Source organism: Canis lupus, chromosome 20, assembly GCF_048164855.1.
Source record: "Canis lupus baileyi chromosome 20, mCanLup2.hap1, whole genome shotgun sequence".
Classification (NCBI taxonomy): domain Eukaryota; kingdom Metazoa; phylum Chordata; class Mammalia; order Carnivora; family Canidae; genus Canis; species Canis lupus.
Window position 1 is genome coordinate 23,742,543 of NC_132857.1, and position 21,215 is coordinate 23,763,757.

At 43.4% G+C, this 21,215-nt stretch overlaps 2 long non-coding RNA genes across 7 annotated transcripts in view; one reads left to right on the forward strand and one right to left on the reverse strand.

Annotated features, from left to right (window-relative positions):
- The window catches only part of LOC140611764 (uncharacterized), a 90,228-nt gene extending 86,792 nt beyond the window's left edge, over positions 1-3,436 (forward strand). The window contains exon 4 of the long non-coding RNA XR_012012933.1: positions 3,360-3,436. This is a non-coding gene — a long non-coding RNA (uncharacterized lncRNA). The remainder of the gene's footprint in view (positions 1-3,359) is intronic.
- LOC140611763 (uncharacterized) overlaps positions 1-21,215 on the reverse strand; it is a 41,158-nt gene that overhangs the window by 15,552 nt on the left and 4,391 nt on the right. For all 6 annotated transcript variants that reach the window (XR_012012929.1, XR_012012931.1, XR_012012925.1 and 3 more), the window contains exon 2: positions 11,188-11,360. This is a non-coding gene — a long non-coding RNA (uncharacterized lncRNA). The remainder of the gene's footprint in view (positions 1-11,187; positions 11,361-21,215) is intronic.

The window sequence follows — 21,215 nt, forward strand, 5'->3', positions numbered from 1 at the left end:
TTTTTTTTTAATTTTTATTTATTTGTGATAGTCACAGAGAGAGAGAGAGAATGAGGCAGAGACACAGGCAGAGGGAGAAGCAGGCTCCATGCACCGGGAGCCCGACGTGGGATTCGATCCAGGTCTCCAGGATTGCGCCCTGAGCCAAAGGCAGGCGCCAAACCGCTGCACCACCCAGGGATCCCAGTATTTGGCCTTCTAATCCATAAGCATGGAATGTCTTTCCAATTGTGTCATCTTCAACTCTTTAATCATTGTTTTATAGTTTTCAGAGTATAGGTCTTTTACCTCTTTGGTTAAGCTTATTCCTAGGTATTTTAATATTTCTGGTTCAATTGTAAATGGGATTATTTTATTAATTTGTCCTTCTGCTGTTTCATTATTAGTGTATAGAAATGATACAGATTTCTGTGTGTTGTTTTTGTATCCTGTGACTTTACAAATTTATTTCTCAGCTATAGAATGTTTTTGAAGGAGTGTTTAAGGTTTTCTGTGTGTACTATTATGTCAACTGCAAATAGTGAAAGTTTTACTTCATCCTTGCAATTCCGGATGCACTTTATTTCTCTTTGATGTCTGATTGCTGTGGCTAAGATTGAGAGATAGGGAGGGAGACAGGGCCAGACCAGGAGGGACAGAGAGTGAGACCGGGAGGGAGAGACAGAGACCCGGACGGAAGGACAGGGAGGGAGACACAGAGCCAGAGAGAGGCTTCGTGCCTCCATGAGCAGGAGTCCCTTGGGACTGAGCGGGGGGCTCAAGGCCTCAAACCCAGCGCCTGACCAGACTACCCGGCAGAGGCATAGGCATTCTCCACTCCGCTCTGAACTCCGCGAAGGGCGGGCCTCTGTGCGGGGGGCGGGCCCAGGGACGGGAGCGGGGGTGAGGCCACAGGGTTCCAGGAGCTTGCCCCTGCGCCTGACCCCGAGCGTGACCTGAAGGGGGCCGCGGCTGGCCGCAGGAGGAGCTGTGTGCAGATGCGGCGACCCGGCGGTGGCAGGAGGTAGCTCGGCCGCGCCGCCCCTCCAGGCCCGCGGTTCCTGGCGCTCCGGGCTCCCGGCAGCGGCTCTGCAGGCCTCGGCCCCCTGCGCGCAGGTCAGCGTGGGCCCCGGGAGGCGTGACGGGCCCCGGGGTGGCTGTGCGAGGGGCATCTGACCCTCGCGTGTGGCGCAGCAGGTGACTGGCAGGGACCGGGAGGGGGACAGCGGGCCTTGGGGCTGCATGGAGGTGGCCCCGTGGCGAGCCGGACCCACACCCTTTGGGCCGCCAGGGTGCCGGGCAGAGGGCTGCGGGGGAGGAGTGGTGGGACCTGTTGGCGGAGGGGTCGGCGGTGGGGCCTCCTACAGGTCAGGCCAGGTCTCCTTTGGGCGGCTCAGGGAGGGTGCGGGGCCCCTCCCCCGGGCTCAGGGAGGTACCGCGGAACCCATGTGCGTGCGCTCAGAGGGGTTAGGGTGCAGGCACTTTGCAATGTCAGGGCACGGCCTTGGGACGGTGGCTTGAGGGCCTGGGCTGCTGGGCCCCAGGAGCCTCCCCAAGCCCTTGGCTCTTACTCCGCCTGCCTCCCCCTCCCAGCTCTCAGGTCCCTCCCCAAGCACCCCAGCCTGGCCAGGAGCCCGCCCCTCCCGCTTGGTCCCTGTCAGGTGAGTATGGCTACCTCTGAAATTTTTGCATTTTGAAAACGTTCTCCTTTCTCCACAGCCTCCCCAAAATTTGGTGTTTCCTGTCTTTTTAATGTTCTCACCGGTGTGAGGTGGCATCTCATTGTGGTTTTGACCTTTATTACTCTGATGGCCAGTGACCCAGAGCATTGTCTGGCCTGCTTGTTGGCCATGTACATATAGGTCTTCTTCTGTGACTTTTCTGTTCGTGACTTTTCCCGTTTTCTGGATGGGATGGTTGGTCTCTTTGCTGTGGAGTTGCAGAGGTTCTTCAGAGATCTTGGATGCTGGCCCTTTATCTGACGGGGTCATTTGCACATACCTTCTTCTCCCATTCTGTGGGCCGCCTTTGAGTTCTGTTGAGTGTTTCTTTTGCTGTGCGGAAAGTGCTCATCTTGATGAAGTACCAGCGATCCATTTTCGCTCTTGTTTCTCTGGACTTCGTGGCTGATGTAATTTGCAAGAAGTTGCTGTGGCCCAGTTCAAGAAGGGTGTTGTTTCCCGTGTTCTCCCGGGGGGTTTTGATGGAATCTTGTCTCACATTTAGATGCTTCATCCATTTTGAGTTTATCCTTGTGTTTGGTGTGAGAGGAATGGTCCAGGTTCATTCCTCTGCATGTGGCTGTCCAGTGTTCCCAGCAGCCTTGATCGAAGAGACTGTCTTTTTTTTCCCATCTTTCCTGCCTGGCCAAATATTAGTTGCCCGTAGAGTTGAGGGTACACATCTGGATGCTCTCCTCTGTTCCATTGATCCATGTGTCCGTTTCTGTGACAGTACCACACTGTCCTGATGCTCACAGCTTTGAGGCGCGCCCTGAAATCTGGCATTGTGCTGCCCCACCCCCACCCCCTGCATTGGATTTCTTGGCTACTATTCCTGTGGCCGTTCGGGGTCTTTTCTGATTCCACACAAGTCTTCAGATGATTTTTTCCAGCTCTCTGAAGATAGTCCATGGTATTTCTGAGAGGGATTACACTATTTCTGTAAATTGCCCTGAGTCACGTTGACATTTTCCCCAATATTAATTCTTCCAAACCAGGAGCATGGAACCTTTTTCCATCGCTTTGTGTCTTCCTCAGTTTCTTTCAGACATGTTCTGCAGTGTTTTGGGTAGCAATCCTTTACCCCTTTGGTTAGGTTTATTCCTAGGTAGCTCATGGTTTTTTTGGGTGCTGCGGTTGTATAAATGGGGTTGACCCCTTCCTCGATGTCCCTTTCCTCGGTCTCATTCTTCGCTTACAGAAAGGCCACTGGTTTCTGGGTCCCGAGTTTGTATCCCGCCACACTGCCGAACTTGCTGTAGGAGTTCCAGCCATCTTGGGTTTTCTAGGTACGGTATCATGTCATCGGTGAAGAGGGAGAGTTTGACTTCTTCTTTGCCAATTTGAATGCCTTTTATTTCTTTTCATTGCCTGATTGCTGAGGCCATGACGTCTCGTACTATGTTGAGAATAGCAGCAGTGAGAGTGGACATCCCCGCCTCGTGCCTGGTCATCGGGGAAAGGCTCCCAGTGTTTCCCCATTGGGAATGAGAATTTGCCACGGGCTTTTCGTAGATGGCTTTGAAGATGCTGAGGGACGTTCCCTCTATCCCGGTACTCTGAAGCGTTTGGATCAGGAATGGATGCTGTGTTTTGTCAAATGCTTCTTCCTCTGCGTCTCTTGAGAGGATCATCTGGTTCTTGTTTTCTCTCTTGCAGATCTGAAGAAGCACCTTGAGTGCTTTCTGAGTGCTGAAGAAGCCTTGCACCCCGGGGATAAAGCCCACCGGGTCATCGTGAGTAACTTGTTAATAATGTCCTGTTGGATCCCGTTGGCTCATAGCTTGTGGAGGTGTGCATCCGTGTTCATCAGGGACATCGGTCCAGAATTCTCCCTTTGGGTGGGGGGGGGTCTTGGGTTTTGGAGTTAAGGTGACGCTGGCCTCCAAGAACGAGTTTGGAAGTATTCCATTTCTTTCTATCTTTCGGAGCAGCTTTGGTAGCACAGGTATGATTTCTTCTTGAAGCGTTTGATAGAATTCCCCTAGGAAGCCATCTGGCCCCGGACTTTTGTGTCTCGGGAGGTTTGTGTGTTTCTTTATAGGTGTGTTTCTTATTTCCTATTGGGGTTCATTTTGCCAACATAGAGCATAATCCCCCAGGGCTCATCCCATCAAGTGCCCCCCTCCGTGCCCGTCGCCCAGTCACCCGCACCCCCCACCCTCCTCCCTTTCTTCCACCCCTTGTTCGTTTCCCAGGGTTAGGAGTCTCTCCTGTTCGGTCTACCTTTCTGCTATCTGCCACTCATTTTTTTCTCCTTTCCCCTCTCTCCCCTTTCACTATTTTTTTCATCCTCCCCAGAAGAATGAGACCATATGATGTTTGTCCTTCGCGATTGTCTTCTTTCCCTCAGCCTTAATACCCTCCGGTTCCATCCAGGTCAAAGCAAATGGTAGGTGTTCGTCGTTTCTAACGGCTGAGTAATCTTCCATTGTGTGCAGAGACCACTCACCCTCCTTATCCATTCATCTTTCGATGGACACCGAGGCTCCTTCCGCAGAGTGACTATCATGGATGTTGCCGCTTGAAACCTCGGGGTGCAGGTGTCCCAGCATTTACCTGCATCTGTATCATTGGGGTACTCTCCACCAGTGCACCCCCATGCTGTATCACAGTGCAGATCCGTTGTTACCTCTCTGAGGCACCTGCACACGGTTTTCCAGGCGTGGCTGCACCAGGTCACATTCCCACCAGCAGTGCAAGAGGGTTCCCCTTTCGCCACATCATCACTGACATTCGCTGCTTCCTGTCTTGTTAACATTCACCGTGGTCACTGGTGTGTCAGGTGGGATCTCGTTGTGCTTATGACCTGTATTTCCCTGACGGCCAGTGATGCGGTGCATTGTCTCATGTGCTTCTCTGCCACGCCTACGTCTTCCTCTGTGACATTTCCGTTCACGTCTCTTGCCCGTCTACCAGATTGGATCCTTGGTCTCTTTGCTGTGGAGTTGCAGAAGTTCTTCAGAGATCTTGGATACTGGCCCTTTACCTGACAGGGTCATTTGCACATATCTTCTCCCATTCTATGCGTTGGCTTTAAGTTTTTTGAGTGTTTCTTTTGCTGTGCGGAAGCTGCTCATCTTGGTGAAGTCCCAGCGATCAATTTTTGCTCTTGTTTCTCTGGCCTTTGTGGCTGATGTAATTTGCACGAAGTTGCTGTGGACCAGATCAAGAATGGTGTTGTTGCCTGTGTTGTCCCCTAGGATTTTGATGGAATCTTGTCTTGCATTTAGATCCTTCATCCATTTTGAGTTTATCCTTGTGTATGGTGTGAGAGGAATGGTCCAGTTTCATTCTTCTGCGTGTGGCTGTCCAGTGTTCCCAGCAGCATTTACTGAAGAGACTGTCTTTTTTGTTCCCCCTGCAAGGTCTTTGCTGCCTGGCCGAATATTAGTTACCCATAGAGTTGAGGGTCCACCTCTGGATGCTCTCTTCTGTTCCATTGATCGGTATGCCTGTCTTTGTGCCAGTATCACACTGTCTTGCCGGTAACAGCTTCGTGGCACAACGTGAAATCCAGCATTGTGCTGCCCCCGCAGTGGTTTTCTTGGCTACTCTTCCTGTGGCCGTTCGGGGTCTTTTCGGATTCCACACAAGTCTTCAGATGACTTGCTCCAGCTCTCTGAAGAGAGTCCATGGTATTTCTGACAGGGATTGCATTAGTTGTGTCGATTGCCCTGGGTCACATTGACATTTTCCCGAATATTAATTCTTCCAATCCAGCATCATGGAACCTTTTCCATCTCTTTGTTTCTTCCTCAGTTTCCTTCAGACTTGTTCTGCAGTGTTTCGGGTAGAGACCCTTTACACCTTTGGTTAGGGTTCTTCCTAGGTAGCTCATGCTTTTTTGGGGGTGCTGCAGTTGTATAATTGGGGTTGACCCTTTCCTCGATGTCCCTTTCCTCCGTCTCCTTGTTCGCATGTAGAAAGGCCACTAGTTTCTGGGCCCCACGTTTGTATCCTGCCGCACTGCCGAACTTGCTGTAGGGAGTTTGAGCAATCATGTGGTGGAGTCTTTTGGGTTTTCTAGGTACAATATAATGTCATCGGCGAAGAGGGAGTTGTTGACTTCTTCTTTGCCAGTTTGAATGCCTTTTGTTTCGTTTTGTTGCCTGACTGCTGAGGCCATGACGTCTCGTACTGTGCTGAGAATAGCAGTGGTGAGAGTGACATCCCAGTCTCGTGCCTGTTCTTCAGGGCAAGGCTCCCGGTGTTTCCCCATTGCGAATGATAATTTGCCACGGGCTTTTCGGAGATGGCTTGGAAGATGCTGAGAGACGTTTCCTGTATCCCTGTACTCTGATGCGTTTGGATCGGGCATGGATTCCGTATTTTGTCAAATGCTTCCTCTGCGTCTCTTGAGAGGATCATCTGGTTCTTGTTTTCTCTCTTGCAGATCTGATGAATGAAGCCCATCGAGTGTTCTCCGAGTGCTGAAGCAGCCTTGCACCCTGGCGATTAACCCCACTGGGTCGTGGTGAGTAACTTCTTAATAATGTCCCGTTGCATCCTGTTGGGTCGTATCTTGTGGAGAAGGTGTGCATCTGCGTTCATCAGGGACATCGGTCCAGGATTCTTCTTTTTGGTGGGTTCTTGGGTTCTGGAGTTAAGGTGACCCTGGCCTCCAAGAACGGGGTTGAAAGTGTTCCATCTCTTTCTATCTTTCGGAGCAGCTTTAGTAGCATAGGTATGCTTTCATCTTGAAGCATTGGATAGAATTCCCCTGGGAAGCCTACTGGCCCTGGACTTTTGTGTCTCGGGAAGTTTGTGAGTTTATCGGTTTATTTATTATTGGAGTTCGTTTTACCAACATAGAGAGTAACCCCCCAGTGCTAATCCCATCAAGTTCCCCCCTCGGTGCCCGTCGCCCAGTCACCGCCACCCCCCGCCCTCCTCTCTTTCTTCCACCCCTTGTTCGTTTCCCAGGGTTAGGAGTCTCTCCTGTTCTGCCCTCTCTGCCATCTCCCACTCATTTTTTTCTCCTTTCGCCTCTATTCCCTTTCACTATTTTTGTCATACTCCCCAAAAGAATGACACCATATAATGTTTGTCCTTCACCTATTGCCTTCTTCCCTCAGCCGTAACACCCTCTGGTTCCATCCACGTCGAAGCAAATGGTGGGTGTTTGTCATTCCTAACGGCTGAGTAATCTTGCATTTTGTACAGAGACCACACACCCTCCATATCCATTCATCTTTGATGGACACCGAGGCCCCTTCGCAGTGTGGCTATCATGGGCATTGCGGCTCTGAACCTCAGGGTGCGGGTGTCCCAGCGTTTCATTGCATCTGCGTCTTTGAGGTAAATCCCCAGCAGTGCAATTGTTGGGTCGTACGGAGGTCTATTTTTAACTCTGAGGATTCTCCATACAGTTTTCCAGAGTGGCTGCACCAGTTCACATTCCCACCAACAGTGTAAGAGGGTTCCCTTTTCTCTGCATCCTCTCCAACATTTGTAGTTTCCTGCCTTGTTAATTTTGCCCATTCTCACTGGTGTGAGGTGATATCTCATTGTGGTTTTGATTTGTGTTTCCCTGATGGCAAGTGATGTAGAGCATTTTCTCATGTGGGTGTTGGCCATGTCTATGTCTTCCTCTGTGAGATTTCTGTTCTTTTGCCCATTTCATGATTGGATTGTTTGTTTCTTTGGTGTTGAGATTAATAAGTTCTTTATAGATCTTGGAAACTAGCCCTTTATCTGATATGTCACTTGCAAAATCACATTGATAGTTTTATGAGTGTTGAACCAGCCTTGTGTCCTGGGAATAAATCCTACTCAGTCACGGTGAATAATTTTCTTATGTACTGTTGAATCCTATTGGCTAGTATCTTGTTGAGAATTTTTGCATCCATGTTCATCAGGGATATTAGTCTATAATTCTCCTTTTTGGTGGGCTCTTTGTCTGGTTTTGGAATTAAGGTGATGCTGGCCTCAAGAACAAATTTGGAAGTACTCCATCTCTTTCTATCTTTCCAAACAGCTTTAGTAGGATAGGTATGGTTTCTTCTTTAAACGTTTCATAGAATTCCCCTGGGAAGCCATCATGCCCTGGACTTTTGTGTCTTGGGAGGTTTTTGATGACTGCTTCAATTTCCTCCCTGGTTATTGGCCTGTTTAGGTTTTCTATTTCTTCCTGATACAGTTTTGGTAATTTGTGGCTTTCCAGAAATGCGTCCATTTCTTCTAGATTGCCTAATTTATTGGCGTATAGCTGTTGATAATATGTTTTTAAAATCGTTTGTATTTCCTTGGTGTTGGTAGTGATCTCTCCTTTCTCATTCATGATTTTATTAATTTGAGTCTTCTCTCTCTTCTTTTTAATAAGGCTGGCTAATGGTTTATGTATCTTATTAATTCAAAGAACCAACTCCTGGTTTTGTTGATCTCTTCGACAGTTCTTCTAATCTCGATTTCATTGAGTTCTGCTCGAATCTTTCTTAACTCTCTTCTTCTGCTGGGTGTAGGATCTATTTGCTGTTTTTTCTCTAGCTCCTTTATGTGTAAGGTTAGCGTTTGTATTTGAGATCTTTCTAGTTTTTGAATGGATGCTTGTATTGCAATGCATTAACCCCTTAGGACTACTTTTGCTGCATCCCAAAGATTTTGAAAGGTTACATCTTCATTCTCATTAGTTTCCATGAATCTTTTTAATTCTTCCTTAATTTCCTGGTTGACCCTTTCATCTTTATTCAGGATGGTCCTTAACCTCCACGTGTTTGAGGTCCTTCCAAACTTCTTGTTGTGATTTAGTTCTAATATCAAGGCATTATGGTCTGAGAATATGCAGGGGACGATCCCAATCTTTTGGTATTGGTTCAGACCCGCTTTGTGACCCAGTATGTGGTCTATTCTGGAGAAAGTTCCATGTGCACTTGAGAAGGATGTGTGTTCAGTTGAGTTTGGATGTAAAGTTCTGTAGATATCTGTGAAATCCATCTGGTCCAATGTATCATTTAAAGCTCTTGTTTCTTTGGAGACGTTGTGTTTAGAAGACCTATCGAGAGTAGAAAGAGCTACATTGAAGTCACCAAGTATAAGTGTATTATTATCTAAGTATGTCTTAACTTTGGTTATTAATTGGTTGATATATTTGGCAGCTCCCACATTCTGGGCATATATATTGAGGATTGTGACGTCCTCTTGTTGGATAGATCCTTTAAGTATAATATAGTGTCCCTCTTCATCTCTCACTACAGTCTTCGGGGTAAAGTTTAGTTTATCTGATATAAAGATGGCTACCCCTGCTTTCTTTCGAGGACCATTTGAATGGTATATGGTTCCCCAACCTTTTATTTTCAGGCTGTAGGTGTCCTTCTGTCTGAAATGAGTCTCTTATAGACAGCAAATTGATGGGTCCTGCTTTTTTATCCGTCTGAAACCCTGCACCTTTTGATGGGGTCATTAAGCCCATTCACATTCAGAGTTACTATTGAAAGCTAGGAGTTTAGTGTCATCATGATATCTATTCAGTCCTTGTTTTTGTGGACTGTTCCACTGAACTTCTTCTTAAAGGGGAATTTTAAGAGTCCCCCTTAAAATTTCTTGCAGAGCTGGTTTGGAGGTCACATATTCTGTCAGTTCCTGCATGTCTTGGAAGCTCTTTATCTCTCCTTCCAAGTTGAATGAGAGCCTTGCTGGATAAAGTATTCTTGGTTGCATGTTTTTCTCATTTAGGACCCTGAATATATCCTGCCACCCTTTGTGTCCTGCCAGGTCTCTGTGGAGAGGTCTGCTGTCACCCTAATACTCCTCCCCATAAAATCAGGGATTTCTTATCTCCTGATGCTTTAAGGATCTTCTCTTTATCTTTGGAATTTGCAAGCTTCACCATTAAATGTCGAGGATTTGAACATTTTTTATTGATTTTAGGGGGTGCGGATCACTCTATCTCCTGGATCTGAATGCCTGTTTCCCTTCCCAGATTAAGAAAGCTTTCAGCTAGGATTTGTTCAAATATATATTCTGGCCCTCTGTCCTTTTCGGCGCCCTCGGGAACCCCAATTAAAGGTAGGTTTTTCTTCCTCAGGCTGTCATTTATTTCCCGTAATCTATCCTCATGGTCTTTTAATTGTTTGTCTCCTTCTTCCTCAGTTTCCCTCTTTGCCATCATCTTGTCTTCTATGTCACCCACTCGTTCTTCCACCTCGTGAACCCTCGTTGTGAGGACTTGTAGTTTGGATTGCATCTCATTCAATTGATTTTTAATTTCTGCCTGATTAGATCTAAATTCTGCAGTCACAAAGTCTCTTGAGTCCTTCATGCTTTTTTCTAGAGCCACCAGTAGCTGTATAATAGTGCTTCTGAATTGGCTTTCTGAGATTGAATCGTAATCCATATTTGTACCTTTGTGGGAGAGAGGACTGTTTCTGATTCTTTCTTTTGAGGTGAGGTTTTCCTTCTAGTCATTTTGCTCAGTGCAGAGTGGCCAAAAACAAGTTGTATTGGGAAAAGGAGAAAAAGAGAGGATAGAAAGAAGGAAAGAAATGAGAAAAAGAAAAAAGGAAGGAAAAAAAGAGAAGAAAGAAAGAAAGGAAAATAAAGGATGGGGAAAGCAAACAGAAATCAAAAAGCAAAAAAAAAAAACACACACGGGGGAGTATCTTCTGATTCTGTATACTTTAAGTCCCTTGACTTCCCCTGGAACTTGTGTGTCTAGCTAGTCTTCTGGGGGAGGGGCCTGTTGTGCTGATTTTCAGTTAGCACTTGGGGGATCTGCTCTCCCCCTTCCTGGTTCAGGGCTCAGTGGGGGTTGTTTACCCCGTGAGGCCCCAGGAGGAACAACCACAGTGGCAGTGGCTGGCTCTGGAGCCCTGGATTCAGCTTCCGCAGTAACTCGGGAGCTCTCGGACTGCAGGGGCCTGGATGCTCCGGGGGCGGGGCCGCTGATCTCCTCAGCTCGGGGCAGAAGCATCCTTGCTGTCCTGGGCCCTCCTGGCCTCTGCCTGTCCTGGGGGGAGGTTGGATCCTAGGCTGTGTCCCCAGAGCCCTGTGTTCCCGGGCCTGTGCTGTTGGATTCGCACTCCGGCCGCGAAGACCCTCTCTGCGGAACCGCCACCTGAGACCCACAGAGCTGCTCCCGGGCCACACGGCCCCCTCCACGTGGAGCCTCTACCTCTGCTAGAGCCGCCTCTGAGCTGCTCTCGGGTCCCTGCAGCCCCCTCTCTCCGGAGCCTCTGCTGGAGCCCCTCCGAGCTGCTCTGGGGTCCCGCCATGCACACGCTGCAGCCCTTAGGGAGCTGGGTGCACTTTCCTGGGGGCGCAGGTGTCTGTTAGTGTCCCAGGGAGCCTGAGGGCATCCCCGCCTTCCTGGGGTCCTGCTCTAACTCCCTGCGAGCATCTTTCTGCTTGGGAAGATTGGTTAAGCTCCTGCTTCTCCAGGACGGGGCTTTCCTCTTCTGGGGGCACTAGCCTTTGCTGGACTTCTCGTGAGGCCCCTCCCCCTTGGATGCCTTTTGTTTCTCTATTTCATTTCCCCCCATCATCCTACCTTGATAGAAGCGTGAACTCTTCTCACTGTAGCATTCCAGCTGTTCTCTCTTTAAATCTCAGGCCGGATTCATAAATTTTCAGGATGATTTGAAGGTTATCTAGGTAATTTGGAGGGGACAGGTGACTTGGGGACCTTACTCTTCCACCATCTTCCCCATCCTTATTTTCGATCTAAAAAGAAAGACAGTATGTATGAAGCCATAATGACACACGAGGTAGACACAATGTCAATGAGACTAATAAATTTTTCATCCAAGGAAATCTACCAAGAATTTGTCTAGAAAGCAATTCCAAATATAGTCAAATGAAACCATACTTTCTGGGGTGGGTGGGTGTGCTCAGTTGGTTAAGTGTCTGAGTCTTGATTTCTGTGCAGGTCATGATCTCAGGATGATGAGATTGAGCCTCACTTCAGGCTCCATACTCAATAGGGAGTCTGCTTGAGATTCTCTCTCTCTCTCCTTTTACCCCTCCTCTCACTCATGTGCATGTGCACACATTCTCTCTCTCTCTCTCTCTCCCCCTCGCAAAAAAAAATATAAACTTAAAAAAAAACATGTTTTTTAAGCAAGTACTATGTGCACAGCTATATAGGAGCTTAGGTGAATATGATACAAGGCAAAACTAAATACCTTCCCCAATGAGTATATTTCAGAGCAAAGCTAAAATGTAGAGGAGAGTTGTTCAAGTGACATTGTGATAAATTCATGTAATTCAATGTCTGTCCCATAGTCCTTCAGAGTTTATAAATAAAACAACTTTCTTCTTCTTCTTCTTCTTCTTCTTCTTCTTCTTCTTCTTCTTCTTCTTCTTCTTCTTCTTCCTCTTCCTCTTCCTCTTCCTCTTCCTCTTCCTCTTCCTCTTCCTCTTCTTCGGAAATAAAACTTTTAAAGCATCTCAAGAATAGTATTGGTTCTCAGGGGCAAAGTGTTTAAGACCTGAAAACATACATAGAGCATCTCTGATTCTATAGGAAAACTTCTCTAAAACGTTAAATACATTTGTGCGACTAGACCACCAAGACCAAATTCTTGAGTCTCAATTTCATAGAAATGACCACTGAACTTGAGAGAAAGAAAGCAGGTGGAGTTTATTGGAGATACCTTACATATAGGGGACTGGATAGAAAGAAAAATGTTGGGATGCCTGCATGGCTCAGGTCATGATCCCAGGGTCCTGGGATGGAGCCAACTTGAGCTCCACACTCAGTGGGAGGAGTCTGATTCTTCCTCTACCCTTCACACTCCCCCTGCTCGTGCTCTCTCTCTCAAATAAGTAAATAAAATCTAGAAAGAAAGAAAGAAAAAGAGAAAGAAAGGAAAGAAAAAGAGAGAAGAAAGGAAGGAGGGAGGGAGGGAGGGAGGGAGGGAAGGAAGGAAGGAAGGAAGGAAGGAAGGAAGGAAGGAAGGAAGGAAGGAAGGAAGGAAAAGAAAAGAAAAAAAAGAAAAGAAAAGAAAAGAAAAGAAAAGAGCAATGCCCTCCTCTGAAGGGGTGGTGTGCCAGACATAAAAGCAGTTTTCCAAAGGATAAGAGGCTGGGCTTGCGTAGGCATCCTTCAGTCCCATGATCATTATTTTGTAGTCATTACTGTTTAGCAGACATAAGACAATCACAGGATTCCTTTCTTTCTGGTCAAAATTCTTCTAGGGCTCCTGGAAATTAGAAATACAGCAGGGTTTAAATTGTTACTTCTAATTTTGCCAGACAACCATCCCTCCCTGTCAGCTGTTATCTCTGGTTTGTTCTCTTTCCCATAAAAGGTATTTGTCTCTGAGCATATGGAAACTCTTGACCCTTGCCTGAGACCAGACGCTTTACAGGAGTTAAGTCGCTCTTGTTTTCCCTATACGGTCTCATTTGTACCAAATGGTTACTTACCCATAGAAGAAAAGTAAGGGAGAGAGAATTCTAGTGTTATAAATTTTATATTATCCTCCAGCAATGACCACTCTTTATTGGCAAGAAGTTATTTCAAGCTTTACCAAAGAGATGGATAACTACATAGAATGCTTATATTTTTGCCTGTGTTTATATTTTGTATACTAGGAGATTTTAAGAAAACATTCTCTTGTGATGAGGGAGGTCTGGCATAAGTAAATAAATGAACCTTGCTTGTGTTTCCATCTCAGACACTGAAGAACTTGGAGCAATTCCAAGGTGTGCTGACTCGGGATCTAAAGTGTCCTTACCTTCACAGGAGAGACCACGTACCCAGACTAGCCCCCTTTCAGGATAGTTGGGAGATCTGTTATGAATTCCCTTTAGAAACTCAGGAATATATAATATATAATACCTAATTATATAGATAATATATAATATATAATACCTAAATAATTATTATTAAGATAATGCCTGTCCTGGGGGGACAAGAGTGCCAAGAATACAAAATGGGGAGAAAAATCATCTCTTCAAACACTGGTTTCAGGAAAACTGGATATTCACATGCAAAAGAATGAAATGAGAACCTTATATGTCACCATACCAAACAACAACAACAACTCATAAATGTAAAACCGAAAATTATAAATCTTTAGCAGAAAGCCAGGGGGAAAAATTTTCATGACATTGATCGCGGCAATAATTTTTTGGATAAAATACTAAAGGCACAAACAGCAAAAACAAAAATAGATAAATGAGAGTACAGGAGATGTAGTTATTTCTACACATTAAAGGAAACAATCAACAGAGTAAAAAGGCAGCCTATGGAATAGGAAAAATATTTGTTAGCCATTTATATAATAAGGGGTTAATATTCAAAATATATAAAGAAACCTGACAAATCAATATCAAAAACCAAATAACCTGATTTTTAAAATAAGCAAAGAGGGGATCCCTAGGTGGCACAGCGGTTTGGCGCCTGCCTTTGGCCCGGGGTGCGATCCTGGAGACCTGGGATCGAATCCCACATCAGGCTCCCTGCATGGAGTCTGCTTCTCCCTCTGCCTGTGTCTCTGCCTCTCTGTCTCTCTCTGTGTGACTATCATGAATAAATACATAAAATCTTAAAAAAAAAGAACAAACATAGGAAGAAAATTATAAAAATAAAAATAAATAAATAAAATAGGCAAAGAATGTAATAGATGTATTTCCAAGGAATATATACAACTGGTGAACAGATACATGACATAAGAACATGCTTAATATTACTAACCGTCAGGGAAATGCAAATAAAAAACACAATGAGATATCAACTCATGCAGTGAATTATCACCCAACACACTGGCCATTATCAAACACAGATACACATTTTGTACATAGAGAAAAAAATTGTTTAAAGATTTTATTCATTTATTTATAGAGACACAGAGAGAGAGAGAGAGAGAGGCAGAGACACAGGCAGAGGGAAGAGAAACAGGCTCCATGCAGGGACCTCAATGTGGGACTCGATCCTGGGTCTCCAGGATCACACCCTGGGCCGAAGGCGGTGCTAAACCACTGAGCCACCTGGGATGCCCAAAATTTTTTAAAGTATTAGTAAGAATGTGGAGAAATTGGAACACTTGTGCACTCTAAGTGGGAATGTAAAGTGGTGTAGCTGCCATGGAAAACAGCAGAGAGCTTCTCCCTCCCCAAAATTTCTTTTTAATTAGAATTATCTTATGATCCAGCAATCCCACTTGTGAATATTTATCCAAAATAATTGGAAGCAGAATCTAGAAATGATACGTGCACTCATATGTATTGCAGCATTATTCACAACAGCCAAGAAGTAGAAATCATTCAGTGACCATTAGAGAATAATGGATAAGGAAGTGTGGTACAGACAGGCAGTGGAATATTAGTCAGCCTTGAAGAAGAAGGGAATCCCGTCATGCTGCATGTGAATGAACTGTGAGGACATTATGATAAATAAAATAAACTGGTAACAGAAAGAAAAATACTCCATGATTCTACTTATTTGAGATATATAAAATGGTTAAACATCACAGCACAAAGTTAGAATGGTGGTTGCCAGGCAAAGAGAATGAAAGGTGGAAATGCACCTCTTGTTCCATCGGAATAGTTTCAGTCACGAGATGAAAACATCCTTGAGACCGGCTGTTCAACCAGCATATTTAAACATTTAAGAGGGTAGATTTCATGTTTATTTCTACTAAAATTAAAAAAAAAGGCTTACCCAGAGTTCTTTTTCACATTTCAGCTTTCTCAACATTAAGAAATAACTGCACATTGAAAGATCCAAAATAAGAGAATATAAAAGGATATTCAAAATATAAGAGATATCCAAACTAACATAAGCCATCCTTGGTGGAAAAGTAAAGCTTAATCCTGAGTCTCTAACACATATTAGAGCTTTTGCCTCTCATAATATTTACTTGAGATTCTCAAATACGTATTAGGTTAACGTACTTTCCTTCTCATTTTCTAGGAAGGTCTTGCCTTCCTCTTCAATCCCCCTCTTCAGCTTGAGCAACTTAGCTCTTACCATTTTATGAGATTTGTGCTCTAAGTAAGGTTTCCTTTGAGTAAGAAAAAAATCCCTATTTAAAAAAATGATTGAAAGTCAGTAGATTCTAGTACTTTCTCTTACAGGTGAGGCATACAAAGTCTAGACAGGCTTGCAACTCATTCAAAGTCTCGTAACCAGGGCGAAAAGGTTGGTCTGCAACTCAGAATCTCCATTCTCGCCAATATTCACTATGCCTCTGATTTTACTTCTATACATCAAAGATGGACACAATAACTGGAAAATCATTATTTTATGCCTAACATGTACAGCAGATTATGACCGGTAGTAAGAATGAAAGGGAAGACCTGTGTCCTTTCTCAAGGAGCTCCCATCAACATGATCTAATGGAGTTTGTTTAATGTTTTAAATGAGGGTATGATATGCATAATTTCTTAAAAAGCAAAATGAAATGTTTATAGTATATTTTCTGAAGTGGTCTAAGAATACAGTACACTGTGATGTATACAGTGTGTGTATATATGCAATTTAAGTTTCAGTAATAGAGAAAGAATGTGCAGGATCTAGGAGGCAGCATTTACTCAACTCTGCATTGATCACTGGAATACTGCTTTTTAAATCGAGAGACCACACCTTGATTCCAAATTATCACGACGTAGTTCGTATAGAGCATCCAACGTGGCTGGAGAAATAACTACTTTGTGAGCACTGACGAAAGGGATTAGAAAAGAGTAAGGAAATAGAGCAAGCAACAAGTTTAAGTATCTGAAATTCTATCCTGACAGAGAAATAAACCTTATCATGATTGGCCCTTGAAGAATATGGACTATTTTGATGCATAGGATAGATAAGCAGAATTTTGTCTTCACGTGAGGAAGATTTTCATAATCACTGGAATTATCCAACACTGAAACGGGCACCTGAGGTATTGATTACCCAGGAAATGAAGATATTGGATCTGGATCAGCATTCGGAACAGATACTGTCAAGCAGGGTTTCTTAGACTAATATGCATGTGCATATTAAATGCACCTGGGGGTCTTGTTTAAATGAAGATACTGGAAGTGTATGTAAGGGTACGAGTGTGATCCTACAGTCCTAGGAAGCATCTAGGTGATGCCCATGCTCACGGTTTGAGGAGCAAGCTTGTAGAACAATTAAGCACATTTAATTTGTACCTTGAAATAAGTGATTTAAATTTTTTTCGAGGCCTTAGGCTTTATTAGACTTTATTACCGAACACGTCATAAAAACAGCTGCTCTTTGGTTATGAGTTATCTCCTTCATCCTGACAAAAAAGGAAAATAAATCTCTTGAAGAGTCAGCCAGGGAAAGTGAATTGCCTTTTCTAAAGAGCAGGAAATCACACATGCACTTTCAGCTGCAGCGTCCTCGTGGTTCCTTCGTTCCCTGTTAGCTGTCTGTTGTCTTCCTTAACGTTGTTGGAAGTGAAACCTTTGGCTGAGATACTTGCCTTAGAGGCTGACTTGTCAGATGGATTTCTGCAAATTGCATGTGGTAGCGGAAATGCTCATTTTTGACACCCAAAATCTTCACATAGGATTTTTACAGCCCACCTATGATAAAGACCAATTAAAAGTTTGGCCACTTGGCCATGGAGCAGCTGACTCATTTATCTCTTCTAAGTGAGACCGTCTGAGCACAGCATCTTCCTTTAAACATGAAAAATTTTGAACACTATCTTGTTTGACCATAATTAAATCTTTCAGTCCCTCAAGGAAGTGTTTGGTTTTTCTCTCCATGGTTGATTTTGGTTATTTTACCTTCATATAAGAAACATTAAAGAATACAAGAGTAAACACTTCAAAACTAGTTTTCAAAATCTGTCACAGACTAGACATAACAACCAATTATCCTTCCTTTCCCCATTCTAAGGCTTCAAATAATAGTGGGGAAAACAGTTATTATTTTATACTACAATTTTCGACTATGAGTACTAGTATCCAAGGCAAGAATTCCAGTTTTCTTCAAAGAAAAGAGCCTGCACCATCATTTCCAGAAAGCTCAAAGGAGAATTAAAAAAAACATCTATGAAATGTTCTGACATTTCTGACAGAAGTTTCCACAATGTCTACTAATTAATAGGAAAAATATAAAACACATTAATTAGTTTCCTCACAATTATATACAAATCATGACAAATTGGCGTAAGGAACGAAGTTTCAAGCTTTGTGTTCAGGCTAATGGAAACCATTCTCTTGTTTTGGGGATGATAAAAAGAATTCTTGACTTGAGAGAATTTAGGTGACATTTAATCTCGATTCACCCGGCTGGTGGAAAATGAAACCATATTTCCTCTGGGTTCAGATGTCAATCAATGAAAATACAATCCTCATAAATAAATAGGGTTGCATTATCTCACTTATTTCTTTGCCTGCTTCAGAAAGGAGCCTGTCACAAAACCATTGTAGGAGATCAATTATGGAGGAGGCCTGTGAATCAGAAGTATAAAATGGTCTCTCACAAACAGATTCTGAATCAAAAAGGATTTAAGCATTTATGGCTGGGAAAGTATTTCTCACAGAAACAAGGGGGGAAATGTAGATGTTTTGAAAAATAAATAGGACAACATTTCCTCATCAATTATGTAGCTATATATTAATCTATAACTTAAAATGTCTACTTATACATTATATATGTGTATTTATACGCAAACATGTCCATGCACACGTACGTGTACCTACATAGAAACACACATATGTGTGGGTGTTTATCTGCATATGTATACAGGTACACATATTTGCTTGTGTATACATATCACCCCGTGAGTGCATACATATTCACGTCTATATACGTGTGTGCATATATGGGTATATATGATGATAGCAGGAATTTTAATTTGAAAATTTTAACTAAAAAATTTGAAACGCAGAAGGTGGAAATCAGGCAAACCAGATGCCACCAGAATTAGTCAGGAGTAGCGCAACTCATGTTTTTAAATTATTTGTGCCGGGATCAAAGACAGCAATGACACACCTAAACATCCCTTTTGTTTTAAAGAGTCTCCACTTTCCAAAAATAAAAGAACACTATATGGAAATGTTTCAGATTTGGCTTGACTCATAACAGGTGCACCCTAATGAGGATGGCATCCACTGCGCCTTGGACCGAGTCTATGCTTCTACTGTGTAAGGCCAGGAACAAAGAGAGGTGGTCACTGAAAGGGCTTGCCTGGGACTATCCCCAATCCTCCATGCTTACAGCAAATCTTCCCCTTGCCAGGCCTTTGAGGACGGCTACATGGTACTTGGTTTGGCATCACTGCAAACATGAGTTGGAGATCGATACTGAAGATCCTCAGAAATATGAATTTTAGAAATTTCTATAGGATCGAATGAGCTGATTCTGATTTCAAGGGATTTTTTTTTCTGCTACTCTTTATTCTCCTCTTAGAAAACACAGATTGTCATAAAGGGCTCTAATGAGATCAGAGTACATGGTTTGTTGGCTGTATAAGCTTTTGCAGTTTTTGTGCTGTCAAGTCCATCTAGTTTTTTCTTTTCTGAGGCTTAGGTCTCTTTTTGGAATACCCTCTTTGCCTCAAGACTACATTCATATATATTATATATATTATTTTCTAACGATGTTTTAATTTGGGGTAATTGATTAATGCCTTATGTGTTAACATTTCTGTAAAAAGAAGATAGTTTATTCCAAGTAATTTTAAAAGAATTATAATTTTATTCCATTTAATTCTTACTTATTACTCCCAATCCCAGGGTTTAAGGTCCTTTATGTGTCATTTCTCATTTTTAATTCTTCTGATCTTCTATATGTTTGGATTTAGTATTTATATTCTCATCATGTTTTTAAGAGCTGTATATTTTGGGATCTCTAGCTTTGAGTAGTGAAGTTTTGTTTCTTTTCCTGTCCAGGGTCCATTTCATCTCTCTCTAGTAAAAGCATCATCAGCACACTGATTTTCTTCTACACATCTATCTTCCCCTCCCTAACTTCTGGCCTCCACAACTATGAGAAAAACAGGTTTTACTGTTTAAGCCACCCAGTCAGTGGTATTTGGTTAGGACAGCCTAACCACACTAATACAGAAGGGGTGCATCCTTCTTTGTGACTTTTCATTCCTGTTTGGTAAAATGTGGAATCAATGGCTGGAGCTCGTGCAGCCTTATTGAACCAAACGATAGTAGCTGCGTATTACGGGATGCACTAAGAAGAAGAATGATGGCAAGTCCACCATAACAACCCTGTTTATCTGTAACCTTTTTTTTTTTTTTTTTTGCTTTTCCCATAGATGCTATATTTTATTGTAAGCACACCTGTAAGCCACTGCCAGTATTTTTAAACAAGGGAGTGGTGATATTATCAAAATTCAGTTCAGACATTAATTTTTACATCAAGAAGTAATGGCTTCCCAAGATACATTATTCCTTTCTAATAGAGAAGGACAAACAGTGTATGTTCTCATTCATTTGGGGAATATAAATAATAGTGAAAGGGAATATAAGGGAAGGGAGAAGAAATGTGTGGGAAATATCAGAAAAGGAGACAGAACATAAAGACTCCTAACTCTGGGAAATGATCTAGGGATGGTGGAAGGGGAGGAGGGCGGGGGGTGGGAGTGAATGGGTGACGGGCACTGAGGGGGGCACTTGACGGGATGAGCACTGGGTGTTTTTCTGTATGTTGCTAAATTGAACACCAATAAAAAATTAATTTATTAAAAAAAGGAGTCCTCTGTGTGTCTCTCGTGAATGAATAAAAAATACTTTTTAAAAAGATGTTCACTTATTTAGAGTGAAAGAAAAAGATAGAGTGCAGTGGGGAGGGGCAGAGGTGGAGGGAGGAAAAATTCTTAAGCAGACTCTGCAATGAGTGCAGAGCCCTTTGTGCCACTCCACCTCACAAGCCTGAGATCACCACCTGAGCTGAAAGCAAGAGTCCAACACTTAACCAACTGCACATCCCAGGCATCTCAGCTTTTGCTTTTTTATCAGTCATTACAAGGTTGATGAAAGTGTCCTGGAAAATGAAAAAAAAGTGATAAAAGCTAGAAAATAGAGAACTTAGGGTCAAAAGAGGAAGATGGATGGGATAGAAGGCCTCCCCAAAATCAGATGTAGCCAAGAGTTTAAAAGATGTGTAATTGACCCTGATTCTTTTTTTAAGGTTTTATTCATTTATTCATGAGAGACACGGAGAGAGAGAGAGAGGCAGAGGGAGGAGCTGGCTCCATGCAAGGAGCCCAACGTGGGACTCGATCCCAGGTCTCCAGGATCGCACGCTGGGCCGAAGGCAGGTGCCAAAGTGCTGAGCCACCCAGGGATCCCCAACCCTGATTCTTAATACAAAACCCTCATGATATAATATAGACTTGGCCTTGTACAGATCTGGGTCAAAGTTATCATATATATGTATGTATATATATATTCAGGTACTTCACTATCTTAGACATTTAACAATTCTTTAAAAAATTATTTTATGTGATAAAATGCACATAATATAAACCTAAAAGCCCTTTTAACTAATTTTTCTCACTTGTGAAATGAGAACAAAATTACCTACCTTGCTTAATTAAAATGTATGGTAAATTCAGTGATTTCAATAAGTGATCATTTTCCTTTTCTAATTTTCAGGAA